Genomic DNA, 13315 nt, shown 5'->3' on the forward strand with positions numbered 1-13315 from the left:
CACATTCACATACCAGAGAGAAAAGCACAGAAACCAGTAAAGCCTTTAAAGCACAGTGGGCCTCAAGGAGGGTCTTTGTGTCTTATGTACTTTGATGCTGAGTCCTTCTGGTGGAAGGGATGAAGCAGCTGTCTGACCTGCTGCATGGGCAGGCACTGCTGCTGGGAGATGCAGAAAGACCTGAAAGATCATGTTCATCTTATTAAGACATAGTTTTCCTTCCATAGTCTGCCACTGAGTTGAGCACAAATCTAATAGAAAAGCATTCGTACTGCAAATGAGAAAAATCAGTTCTCACCCTCAACTTAAAATACACTGTTATTAATTATAAAATGGGCCATATTTAGCTACTCTTCACTGTTGTCTCTGCTCTCTCACAGGTGAGCAGTTTCACTGTAAGAAGGGTGTCAATAAGAAAGTCACAGTTAATTCTCCAGTGAATTACATTTTGTGGACATATGCTATTACTAAGACATATTCCAAGTTTTATTTCGAACATCTATGATGCAAAATGCAAAACATTTTCTGTGAAGAATGGTAGAAATTTTTATTACAGATTTGTTTTCATTCAAATTACACCAAATGAATGATCCATATTACTGTTTGGCTCAGCGGTGTAACTACAGATTAACCACATTAATTTCAGTGGAATTTCTCCAGTTTTTCTTTGCCACACAAATCAGAATGGATGTGGTAATTATTATAAAATTATTTGACATTTTATATATTGTAGTTCATATGTATCAATGGCTGCAAAACTGTTTTTCACCACAAAGTGTTTCATCTCTACAGGATGGTTGATGTTTTGCTGGTTTGTATTTTTTAAATAAAAATAACAGCTAAAAATAAATTTATTTTGTAAGCAGAATTTTTATAAGCTGATTTGGCAAATATTTATCTCTGTCATATATTTAAAACCTATTAATACCTATTTATGCAAATATCAGTTACTCTCTTGAACCTTCTTTTGGGGGTAGGAAGTGGAAAAATGATTTTTTAAAGAAGTTTATTTACAGAAGTGAATTAATAAAACAATCCACAGCCTGATTACACACCCGAAAAAGGCCAGACTGACCAGAAATGCAATAGCAGAGGACTATAATTTTAAAAACTATATAGGGGTTGAGAAAAGGGGAAGGAAGAAATTAATTTCTGCATGCTTCAAAAAGGAAAAAACCAGTAAGCTATAATCTGTAGGACTAAGACCCTACAACTTTACCCATACTGGGGAAATTTTAGGGTCATGAGAAAGACTTGTTCCTCAAAGCAGAAGTGGTATAAGCACTACAGTCTCAAAATACTTTATAGATAACATGCTGTTTCTTCACTTTGCTTTATAACTACCTGCAAAAACTAAATGAAAATGAGACACAAATTTTGTTCCACTGAAAAGCAGACTTTTACACTCATTTCAATGTAAACAAGAAGATGACCAAACAAAAAGAGCTTCAGAAATTGTCTAACATTGGAATAAAACTGCATTTTTGTTAACTATGCCACCCTGCTGAGCTGACCTTCAAAAGGGCTTGTGTGGTCTGAAGCTGCCTTCCCATGCAGGCTGTGGTACAGCCCAGAAGCCACAGATATCAACCATTGCTCAGTACCATGGCACATCAAATATCCGAAGGAACGACCTCATATTTTTTCTGTAGGCATCACACATTATATACTCAGTGTTGGTTCAAACCTTCTGTGGTTATGAAGCAGAAGGTAATCTTCATGTGTTCTCACATTTGGCTAATAGTTATTTATATTAATATTATTTATGCATTGTGTGCTTTCAAGGCTGGTTTAGGACATTAATGGAAAACAGGTCAAGCAACCTCGCATGGAGTCCTTAACAGATGAAGAAGGGCTTGTAACTGATAATTGCCAAAAGGTATTAGTTATTTTGTTCATGGAAATAGCTCTCTACATGCTCTCCAGAACAGGCACCATTTGATGAACACCACAGACAGGAGCAATGCAGCCATACCTCATCTAACTTCTCATTGCAAGGTTAGTATTGATTTTCTTCAAGCTCACATTTTCAATCAGCTCACAGCCACACACCTGGTGCATAAACCATCCCCCTGCTTCATAAAGAAGAACAGTACTTAGTAGTTGATGGGTTTCCCCACCCCCACAACACACACAGCAGAAAATACACAGGTGACTTTTGAAAATGGAGGAAGAAGGCACTCCAAAAGACACAGGACTGAGATAACAGCATTAATGGATGATGAGCTGCCTCATGGACATATTACACTCTACGACTTGTCTGGTCTCTAAGTCAGCTCCTCACAGTGTTGTGTGTCTCTATTCACAGCCACAGAAAGGTTAGGCTTTCTTTATACCTCTTGCTTTTGTTGTGTCAAATGCAGGTATTGAGGCATGAAACACACCAGACACCATGGTTGGTTTGCACAAGTTGTCTAAAAAAATTAAAACTCCAACCAAGTTATATCAGACAGCATGGAATACAATGATCTAAAGGTCCACACCCCTCTTTGACACCTTTCAGCTATTTATAGTATATATAAAGTATTTATAATATTTATAGTATTTACAGATGGAGCAAGATAGAAAATTACACATAACAATGAGATTGATGAATTTCTGGTTCTATGTAATACTCCAGACTCCATGTTAAGTGGCCTCTAAGCCATCCCTGAATGCCAAGACGTGCAGAGAAACAAGGAAGAAGTCTGCTTGACCTGAACTGGAAAGAACTTCAAAACCTCTGTGCACAGTCTGCATAAGAATATTAGGGGGAAAAAAATACAGTAAAATTCTTCATGCAAATTGCCATCTGGGCCAGGAAGCTGAGCACAATACTGTTTTCATCATCTTTAATGATGCACAGTTTAGTTCAGGAGGAGGGGGGAAGGAAATGGGACCAACCTTTGACCAGTATGACAGCAGTATAAGTAATCCCTTATTGCATTATGAAATGATTCATACATGGAGACCTGTTACATTACTGGCCTGTTAACAGTATCACAGCTCCTTACTTGGACTTTTTTTCCATTTTGTTTTACATCAGACAAGCCTATCGCTGTCATTTGTAAAGAACAGAATAGTTGCTACAGTTTTAATATCAAACATAGGAAAAAAATACACAGCAGCTGTTCATATTTTCTAGGAAGTCTGTTATAATAATGATGTCATGGAAAAAGGCTGGAATCTATTAAAATGGATCAGACAGGCAAGCCATTCAAAGCTTCCAAACAATATGCATATACAAGCTGCACTACGTACCTCACATTAAAATAAAAATGCACAAATAGTGGAGTTCCTTAAAAATATTATTGAGATGAGGCAATTAAGGTAATTTCATAGATTTACTTCAATAAATTCAGTTTACTACTAGAACTACCCAGTAAAGCAAAATACAAAAGCTACAACCAGCTCACTATCAATTAAGCTCACTTTCACCTATAAAAGCATTTAAATCTATTTTTAAATCACTGGCTCAAGTTACATAGGAACAAAGAGCAGCAAAAGAGCAGCAGTGGATAGTCTGGAAACTAATAATCCAACTTAGCTTGTGTTTTTCCAGACTCCACCAAGTCAACTATGTATGACAACAAATTTTGAAGATTCTGAGTTACACTGATGAGTTCACAAGTAAGGATAAGCATTACAGATGAAGCATTATAAAATCTGAGATCAAGTTAAAAAGACATTCTTAAATCTCTTCCTTTTCAAACCATCAAATAGATTTTGTACCTGCTAATTAAAAAAACGCCACGTACAAAAGCCTAAAATCAATGAAAATACGTCAAGACTCAAAATATTAACGAAAGTATGAATTGGTTTAAAGTGGTAATTCCACCAGGTCATCTGAAGAGATCTCTTTGATGACAGCCTGGTCAGTTTTGCACAAATAAGCTCTACTGCATTTTTTATGTTCCATATTCAGCTACACTCAACATTACAACTGCAGCTATCTATTAAAAAAAAATCAAAACTTACTATAAGAACTCCAACCAAAAATTCAAACTTCTATGCAGAATTAAAGCCCCAGAAAACAATGACCCAAACTTTACAGACACTTCCACGCTGAGGCCATTAAACACTTCCTCCTGTAAATGGGTATCTATGAACAAATTTGAGTTCACACAAGCCTGACTGCCAAATCTGATCCCCACTATCCTGCTCACGTTTCCAGTGCCAGTAAAAGGAGGAGGTAATGCTTGCACTAAGAGCAATAAGTTAGGCACACAAGTGGTTCCGTGCACTTCTCTAAAGACTCAAAAGATTTGAGCCAGGGTACAATAAAATGTGTCCGAATGCCTTATCTTAGGCACCTCACAGTGTTCATAAATTTTCACTTTAAGCTGCTATTGTATATAATAAAATAGTGTTAACATTTCAGATGAACATTCAGGGCAGCTTATAAACTATTCAGTGATTAATGTCCTTGTCTCATGTTTTCAATTTTCATTGCTAGTGGAGTCATATGTTATGATGTCAGCTTGAATCTAGATTTCCATTTTAAGCAAATTTAATTTAAATTATGATCCTAAGGCATATGGTAAAAACCACTTAAAAGTTCCTTACTGAGTAAATTTATTCACTATGCTAATAGGATAAATTTCACATTATGGTGTCACTTACTTATCAAACAAACACAGTTTGGGTGGATGGTCCCAGACAGTAAAGATGCCACAAGTTGAATGTGCAGGAGCAGAACTCATTTATACTAAGATTTAACAGCACACTTTGCCAACCTTGAGTGCAGGGGTTTGCAGGACTCGGCCAATAATAGGAAATTAATCAAATCCCCAGAGCATGATGTAAATTGAATCTGCCAAAAGGATTCAGAAGGAGGAAGAACAGAAGCCTTAAAAGATATCTGAACTGGAGGAAAGCTTGGGGCATATTTTCCTTAGGAGCTAGTGGGATGGAAATGTTTCTTGAGGACTCTCACTAGTAAGACACTCATCCCTTTATTCTGCCATGCTCATCAGACAGAAGAATTCCTCACCAAATTGTAAAGAGAAGTTCTATGAGACAGCTGAGATCAGAGGAAAGTAGGTGGCCAGTGGAAGGACTGCTCTCCTCTCCTCTGCCCATCCCACCCTTGCCCTCCTTCTATTTCCTCTGGACTGTTTCTGCCTTTTTCATGACCCAGTCTGTGACAGCAGCTTACACAACTAAACCACTTGAGAGCTAGCTCTGTCCTCTTTGTCCCTGCTCCCCAAAAGAAATAGTCCTCAGGTGGTTGTGCTCCCTAGCACAACTCACTATGGGCCCAAGTAACAGTCAGCTCATTAATCTGATGGTTTCAAGCCCCAGGGTATAGAGCAACAATTTTCTGTATATTGCCATGCCCTTTTCTCATGTGCATTGGTTCCATGTGAAACATTAACAAAAAGTTATTTCTGATGAAGTTATTAGGTTTGATGTTCTGGCTTATTATTATGACTATTTCTTCTGTCCATAGAATAATTATTCATAGAATAATAGTAACAAAGTTAAAGTCCTTCTCAAAGTAAAACCAAGCTGAAATGGGTTTCTCACGTATGCAATGCATGAAGCACCATAGTTATTATTGCTTTTTTCTATAATTTATTATTGATTTTTTTCCAGTAACAAATGGTAGTGCAGTATGCAAATTAAGTATTCCTATACAGCCTTTGAATTACAATTTCTTATATTGGTAAAGCAGTGATAGAAACAACCAGTACAACCCACTGGAATGACTTCAATCATGACATAAGGAAGGATATGCAGAATTTACATAATCACTAAAATTTCAAAGCTCATTTTGAATTGGTCAGGTGTTTAAAAATTCCTGCTAAAAGGGTGGACAATCTTCTGTAGCGTTTTACAGTCAGATGCCTATAATGCAGTGTATGCCAGCTCAAATATTTTGTATTACACAAGTATATTTCTAAAAACAAGGAATAGTACAGGAATTACACAGAGAAAGCATGGACCTACTTATGGGGTTTTTCTGTGTTTAATTTACTAGGGCATTTCTTTTTCCCCAGGCATGATTTAACTGACTCGGAGCTTCATATAATCCGTCCAAGGTATTGTCTTCCTCCAGGGTGGCATTTTAAGCACAGAGTAATCCAAAACACTTTGAAAGGTCGTTAGTGTGAAGCAATAAAGCCATTTACATTAATGCAGATGTACAACCAAAAGCCATGTACACATCCACACAATTACATTGGTTCTGTTATTATCTTTGTACTCATTTGCAGATTCAGGCAGATAAGCAACTAACTAGGATATTGTACAAGCAGGAACAGCACTTTCTATCATGTAGTTAAATATGGTAAATATATTGCTAACCTTAAAATGTCTCAAAAAACAATATTTTAAAAAATTTTTGTTAAAGGGAATATTTCAATACATGTTTAAACACCTAATAATAAAAATACAAATTTTCTGTAAGAATGGGAACAAAGACTTGGGACAGAACACAGAAAAGTAATAGCATTTTAACATTCTTAAGAGTCCTTATATACCATGTTCCTATATAAATAAAGATTAGCATATAAAAGATTATATTTACTTCATTAATTTTGCATATAATGTTTGGACTATAACATAGCTTTTTATTTTTTAATACCTTCATGCAACTTACTGGCATTTCATGGTTAGCACATCCATTTTTATAAGAAAAGGCTACAACTGTATTTTAAACTTAACAGGCATTCATTCTTTTTCCCTTCAAGATCTAGGTATAAGTAACAAAGCACCAGAGTCTTATAAATTTTCTAACACCAAATGCAAATTAAGTCATGAAATTGCTCAAGGAAAATTTCCAAGAATGTAAACCCAAAGGAACTTCTAAACAATTTCTCAACTTCAGGCCCTTTATGATGCTGAGGCAAGGTAACAGAATATAGTACAGTCAGGAAGCACTATCTGCATATGGAAAAATGTTTAATTCTCCAATTTCAGCAACTTCCTGTATTGTGTTTGTAAGCTCTAAGATGAAATAGATGTATACAAAAAGGAAGAAACTGAAAAGATGGCAAGGGCTTTGTAGATTAAACAGCTCACAGAGTTTTCAGCGGTCTGGAAAAGTGGACTGATAGTTCATAACTTAAAAGGACATCATAGGTTTTGTAAAGCATCTATCAATTTTCTGTGTTTTCCATCCTTTATTTGGGGTCGAGTGAACTGCTCACCTGTCAGACTGTCTCAATCCGCATTAGAAGTAAAAAACACACAACTCCCTCCATTATGTGATAAGGTAAAACTGTTCCTGTTTTGTTTTTACAACAGCTCTGACTATAAGGCTTTACAACACCATCTCCAGCAAAGTGGGAGTTTTCCCATTATGAAATGATTAATTATTTAATCTTTCAACAGTCCTCCTGAAAACACTCAAATCCTGGTTTCTTAAGCACTAGGCAGGAGTTTTAGCAGATTGTTTAAACAAAGAGCTGATGACTTTTTGCTCTGCAGATCTACCTCTTGTTTACCCCAGGGGAGACATCAGTCAAAGAATGACAGCTTAACTTGCCAAGCATGCTATTATTTAGCAATAACCCCAAGGGGACTAGGGACATTTCCTGCACACGAAGTTTAGGTCTCCCAGTGGGTATCTGGAAATATGAGATAGAAAATGACAAGCACCCTGCACCAGAGTCATGCTGCCAGCACCTGGTGTCTGCCTGCCCATTACCTCCAGCCACTTTCTCAACTGGCTCCCATTTTTCTGTCAGAAGACAATTCTTTACAAATCCCTTCCTAACAGACATCCTAGGTACTATGTATTCAAAATACTAACATCATTCAAACTTGAGAGAGACATCTGTCTTTGTCAAATATCCTGCTTGTATCATTGTGAGCATCTCAAATGATTTTTTCTTCAGCTTTTCAAAGTGTAGCTCATTAAGAGTGAACACTTCTGTGTTTACTTTATGGCGGTGCTTATTAACAACAATAGTCTTTATAAAAAGGAAATTAGTTAACTCAGTTCTTACCTCTAGAATTATTACTTTTCAAGAAGTTTTCTTGCCTCACAGTTTAAGTAAGATGATATAATCTACAACAGAGCAGAAAAATATATAAATTACATATGATATTTAACATTTGTATTAGAGTTCAGTCACACTTGAGCAAACTGACAGATAAATTTCTAACTATTTTCATGGTGTGGCATATATTTTATGTGGCAAATATCAAGCAGCAATTGTACAATATTGCACATACTTACTAATAAAAACTACCTTTTTCCTTTCCCAGTGCTCTTTCTCAGACAAGATGTAAGAGTTTTATCTACCTCCATGCATCACTCATAACACTCATGCTGTGGTTAGATAGATTAAATAATTAAGGCCCTGCTGACACAGTATTTCTTGTCACTAAACACCCCAATCAATTGAATTAGGTGCTTTAGGAAAAGGTGCACAACTGAGGGCTGAGATGCACTCAACTCCCATCAACTTCTAATGAGCTCTTCAGTAAAAACACGCAAAAAACCCCCACACTCCCTAAAAGTATGGATCTGATTACCTACCAGTGAAGCCTAATTATAAATTAACACCCTGAACTGCAGCTAAACAAAATGCTGTGAGCCTGAGTTTCTACTGACCAAAAAAGGCTCCCTGTCCAAAAAGCAGCAGCCACACCACAACGGCATTACAGCCAAGACAGCCCACATTTGTGTGCACCATCTCCCACCAAGGGCAGAAGCTATGGGCTCTAACCTTTCATACAAGTTGCTGAAAATGCCACATGCATCACAACGAGTAACATCTGCTATTCTTCAATCTGCATCTAGTGCCAGACTTGTGCCAAGTTTTCCATTTAGTGTTCACTAAGGGCTCTGCTGACTTGATTCTACAGAGAGACTGACAGTCAGACCAAGAAGTTTTATTGTAAGAAACAGCCTATTTGAACCTCTGCAGAACTCAAATTAGTTTTTTCTTTCCTTGGTTTGGGGTTTTGTTTTGTTGTTGGTTTGTTTTTCTTCTTCAACAAAACTACCTAGGGCCAGCATAAGCTGCCTCTGCTCTAGGAGAATTTTCTGGCATAACCATCACAAAAAATTTATACCTTACCTACATAAAGAGCACAGCCCTGAGCCAAAAGCCAGCAGAAGGGAACAGCAGCAACACTCTTTCACTACTCAAATATCTTAAGGCCACAGTGTTGAGCCTTTGTTCTCTGTGTTGGTTCTCCAAGCTAGACAGGCAACCACAAGCCTCAAATTACACTTCATTGATCCAGGGAAACTGAGGTGGTGTTCAGTTTCAGTTCTGCAACCTGCATGTTGACCTGCCTGTTTGTTGGCCTAAACAATGAGATTTCAGGAAATGAGGCGTTTGCACTTTGTCCAAGTCTTGTTTTTGGAGAGGGAGATCTCTGCCTCAGAGGCCTAGGTTGGTATGGAAGGAAAGCACAACATCTGGATCCAGGCTCTTGGACTGCATTCCTGCCCTGAGAGAGTTTCTGCTTCAAATTCAATATGACCAAAATAAACACAAACCTAGAAATGGGAGGTGGTCTCAACTAGCTTGAATTCTTTTAGCATAATGTTTCTGTTACCTCTGGTAAAAATGGAGGATATATTTAGAAAGAAAAGAGGGAGATTACAATTGTTTGTTCAGTAATATTTTACAAATATGTATTCCCACTTTTGGAAGATTTAATACAGTCCATCAATACAAAACCAAATCCTAAGCATTTGCAATAAAAAAATATATCGTTTAGAGAAATTTTTAAAATTCACATAACACGACATTAATAAGATCCACAGTAATGGAGTGCCAGCAGTTAAGTGTAGAAATAACCTATATGATAAAATAAATTCTTCAGTTTCTCTATAAAATAAGTAAAATTTTCTGTGCAAACCTTCCATTAAACTAAATGACAGAATAAAGTTGCTCAAATGTGCAATGCAAGAATTCCAATTTGAGACTCAAGCAAAGACCTTTGTTTCTTTCTTTTGTGCCATGAAAACAATTCCAAAAAGATGCTTATAAATGACCTATCTTAACCCCCCACCCACCACCCAAAAAACCCCCATACAATAGGAATAAATGAAACACAAGACATTTTTGAGAAACAATGTTCACTTCTCTCCTGAAAGTAAGAAACACTATCTCATTGTCTTCATGTATGGCAAATAGAAGTCTAGAGCTGCAGTAATTTGCTTGCTACCATAAAAGAATTGTAATTGTAATCTGGTGTCTAACTCAATCTACTGCAGAATGTTTGTATCAGCTTATCTTCCCTTAAAAATCTGCCTAACTAAAGTACTGTTGGACTAAAGCCTTGCCTTATGCCTACAAGCAACATTTTATTATTTATTCTGGCTAATTGATTTGTCCAATTCCTTGTCTACATTTAGAAGGCACCTTCTGTTTGGAAAGAAAATCTAGTACTCATGGACTTCAGGTTGACAATACCCATCACAGCCAACCAAAGACTTTTTTTTTAAAAAACAGCCTAACACACTTTTTTTGGTGTGGTTTTGTTTGTTTTAACAAAGTTCTTGTCAGCTTTTCTCTTGATTTTGTTTTAATTTAGATAAAAAGATTTATGAAATTCATGCTCATAACCCAGCAGCCACTTCTTGGCAATTTGAAGCTATTTTTATTCAGCAACACCTGAAAAAATGCCTAGGTGACACAAGTTTATGCAAGTGCTCCATTGCAATAAACCAAGATCTTGAAAAGGGCAAAGAGGATAACATTTCATCACATTAGCTTACTTGCTATCTATCACAAACAGAGGAGAACCCTCCACAATAAAAAACACTGTTGAAAGTTCAGTTCAGAAAGTTTTCTTCCTCAGAGAATACCTGAGGTACCTGGCAGTAATTTATTGCAGAGATCCACCTGTATGTCCCACTAGCAACAGATGGACCATGCAGAGTAAGTTTCTTTTCCCATTCTTAGGTACCAGATAGCCTTTTATTGTACAATAATGTCTTGGCTTAGATTTTCCTTGTACTTCAGAGCACAAGAAAAAGAGACAGTAGAAAACAGAACAAATAGAAACACAGCTGAGACAGTTCCTTCAAAACCAGCAACATGAAATATTAAGTTGCACCTTCTTATCTAGAATATGTAAATGTTTCAGATTCTGATCTCAGGCTGACTTCCACTGACAAGAGCAGTGTGGCTGCCTGGGGAGCTGCCGCTGTCCATCTGCTTCACCCTGATACAAGAGTGCCATCAGAGCTGGGTCATCTCACCTCGGAGTTTGCCACACACGTAAATTAAGGGATCACACACAAAAGTGGTTGTGCTAACTGCAATATAATTTATGGACAAAAAAATTTTTAAGCTTTTCCCTTCCACCCACTAATGTGAAAACACTAGTTTATCCACATAAATGAAAGGGGAATTTCTTTATACTTGCTCTTTCCAGGGGAACACCCATGCAGTATGTTTACCCATATGTCTATGGAAAATGGAAAAAATACACCCATAGTATATAAAATACACTATATAAAATACCAGAGAATTAATATATTTTCTACTATTCAAACACTACAAATATGTGCACCTAGCATTCTAGAATCATAGAGCATTTTGAGTAAGAAGGGGCCTTGTAAAGGTCATTTAGTCCAACCTCCCTGCATTAAAAACTTTATGGCAGTCACATGAATATGCACTGCCTAATAATCACTTTGAAGGATTTATGCATGTTACTAATTGTGAAATGTCTGTGCATGTACTCCCAGATGACAGAAGGATTTTCGATAGCAGCCACCAGAAAACGCATGAAGAGTGTGATGTGTCAAGCTGCTGCTTGCTGGTAGCCCCTGCACTATTCCCTCATGCTTGTAATCACAAGTCACTGGTATGCTGGGCACACTGGCAGGGAGCTGTGCTCTCTTCACTCAAATCAAGCAAGTCCCAGTGGAAAGAACAATTCAGTGTTCCAGCAACTCAACATGGAGCGCTAACTTTGAATAAACTTTAATGAGGTGTTCATGGAGGAGAAATAACAGCAGGGGATCCCTGAAAGGTTCAGACTAATTGGCAGATGCCTTTCTATGCCAGGAAAAAAAAATAAAAAACGCAAAACCCGACCCTTGTTGTTCTGAATATATAACAAGTCACATTACAGAGCTCCAAAGCTGCACCTCAACCAAAACATGATATGCTAAACATAGTTGCAATACAAAAAGAATGAAAAAAAGACATGACTGCTGGACTCACACTTGAATGGCACATTCCATCTTATGTTCACATCTCCAAGTCACTGCAAACATCAGCTCATCCACATGTACACAACTCAGGTACATTTCCTACGTCCTCTACCACTGTTTTCCCAGTCACAAGAAACATAAAAGAAACAAAGTATCGCATATAGAACCAATCCTTCTGTTCGGTTTGCAGAATCAGTATTCCCTCTCATCTCTCTCTTTGAAAATTAAATTTACAGCGCAGAATGTGGCAAAAGACAGGAAATGAACGAGGTGGTGGAAGCAGGAGACAACTCTCATGTGGGTCCCTGTTTTAAAGGACATGTAACTGAGGGACTCAGATCTATAGCATAGGTTTGCTCCGATAACTGCAGGTGTGTAGTTCTTAACTAGACAACAGTCAACCAGTTGGATCAGCAGCATGTCCTTACTTTTCAATGTCTTAGAGAAGGGTTGGCTACAAGAAAACCTATTTTTTGTGAAACTGATGTGTTTAATAGCCACCAAACTAAATGGAGGATTATTGGAATGATCTTTATTAAATGTCAGCTGGCACAATGAATGCCACCACTCAAAGACCAGCATGAATGTAAGTTACACTTCTGCTGTCTCTGACAGATGTGCTCAGCAAAATTCTGCAGTTCGGGGCCACTCAGCGCCATCTGGTTCCATTAATAGTGGGAGCTATCAGGGTCATGGAGCAAATCACTCATGGGGACAAAAATGCAATACCCCCAGCTCATAGCCAGAATTCCCTAATTTGGGAAGTCACTTTGCTTGCTCTGAGCACAGCCATGGTGTAAGCTTCTTAGGAGAGATAGGAGGCTTTCAGGTTCTTCTAGCTGTGTCGATGTACACCAAGTGACAAAGAACTGGCTTGGTTCCATGTGCATTTCCTGCATTAAACTTGCACAGGGGAGCAAACCCAATAGGGAAACCAGAGGAAACAGAGCAGCAGGGAAAGCAGCAGTTTAGTTAGTCCCTGAAAAAGAGATGCAGATTTTCAGACACAGCACTGGCTGCAAAGCCAGGCTTCGTATTACAAGTGAGGAAACTACTTCCTGGTGTTTGATCTGCCCACTTTAGTAAAAGAGCACTTGCTAAATGCGGCATCAAAGGCATTCTAATTGTCATCATTACTTCCACCTGTCCCCTGAAATACAACTCCAAATACCATCTAAAACCTCAGCCTCAGAGTGG

At 37.6% G+C, this 13315-nt stretch overlaps 1 protein-coding gene across 9 annotated transcripts in view; it reads right to left on the minus strand.

Moving 5' to 3' along the window:
• BMPR1B (bone morphogenetic protein receptor type 1B) overlaps positions 1-13315 on the minus strand; it is a 230980-nt gene that overhangs the window by 136563 nt on the left and 81102 nt on the right. For all 9 annotated transcript variants that reach the window (XM_072928572.1, XM_072928568.1, XM_072928570.1 and 6 more), the window contains one exon: positions 7935-7996. The gene's annotated coding sequence lies outside the window, so the exon portion shown is untranslated. The remainder of the gene's footprint in view (positions 1-7934; positions 7997-13315) is intronic.

This window comes from Taeniopygia guttata, chromosome 4 (assembly GCF_048771995.1).
Source record: "Taeniopygia guttata chromosome 4, bTaeGut7.mat, whole genome shotgun sequence".
Classification (NCBI taxonomy): domain Eukaryota; kingdom Metazoa; phylum Chordata; class Aves; order Passeriformes; family Estrildidae; genus Taeniopygia; species Taeniopygia guttata.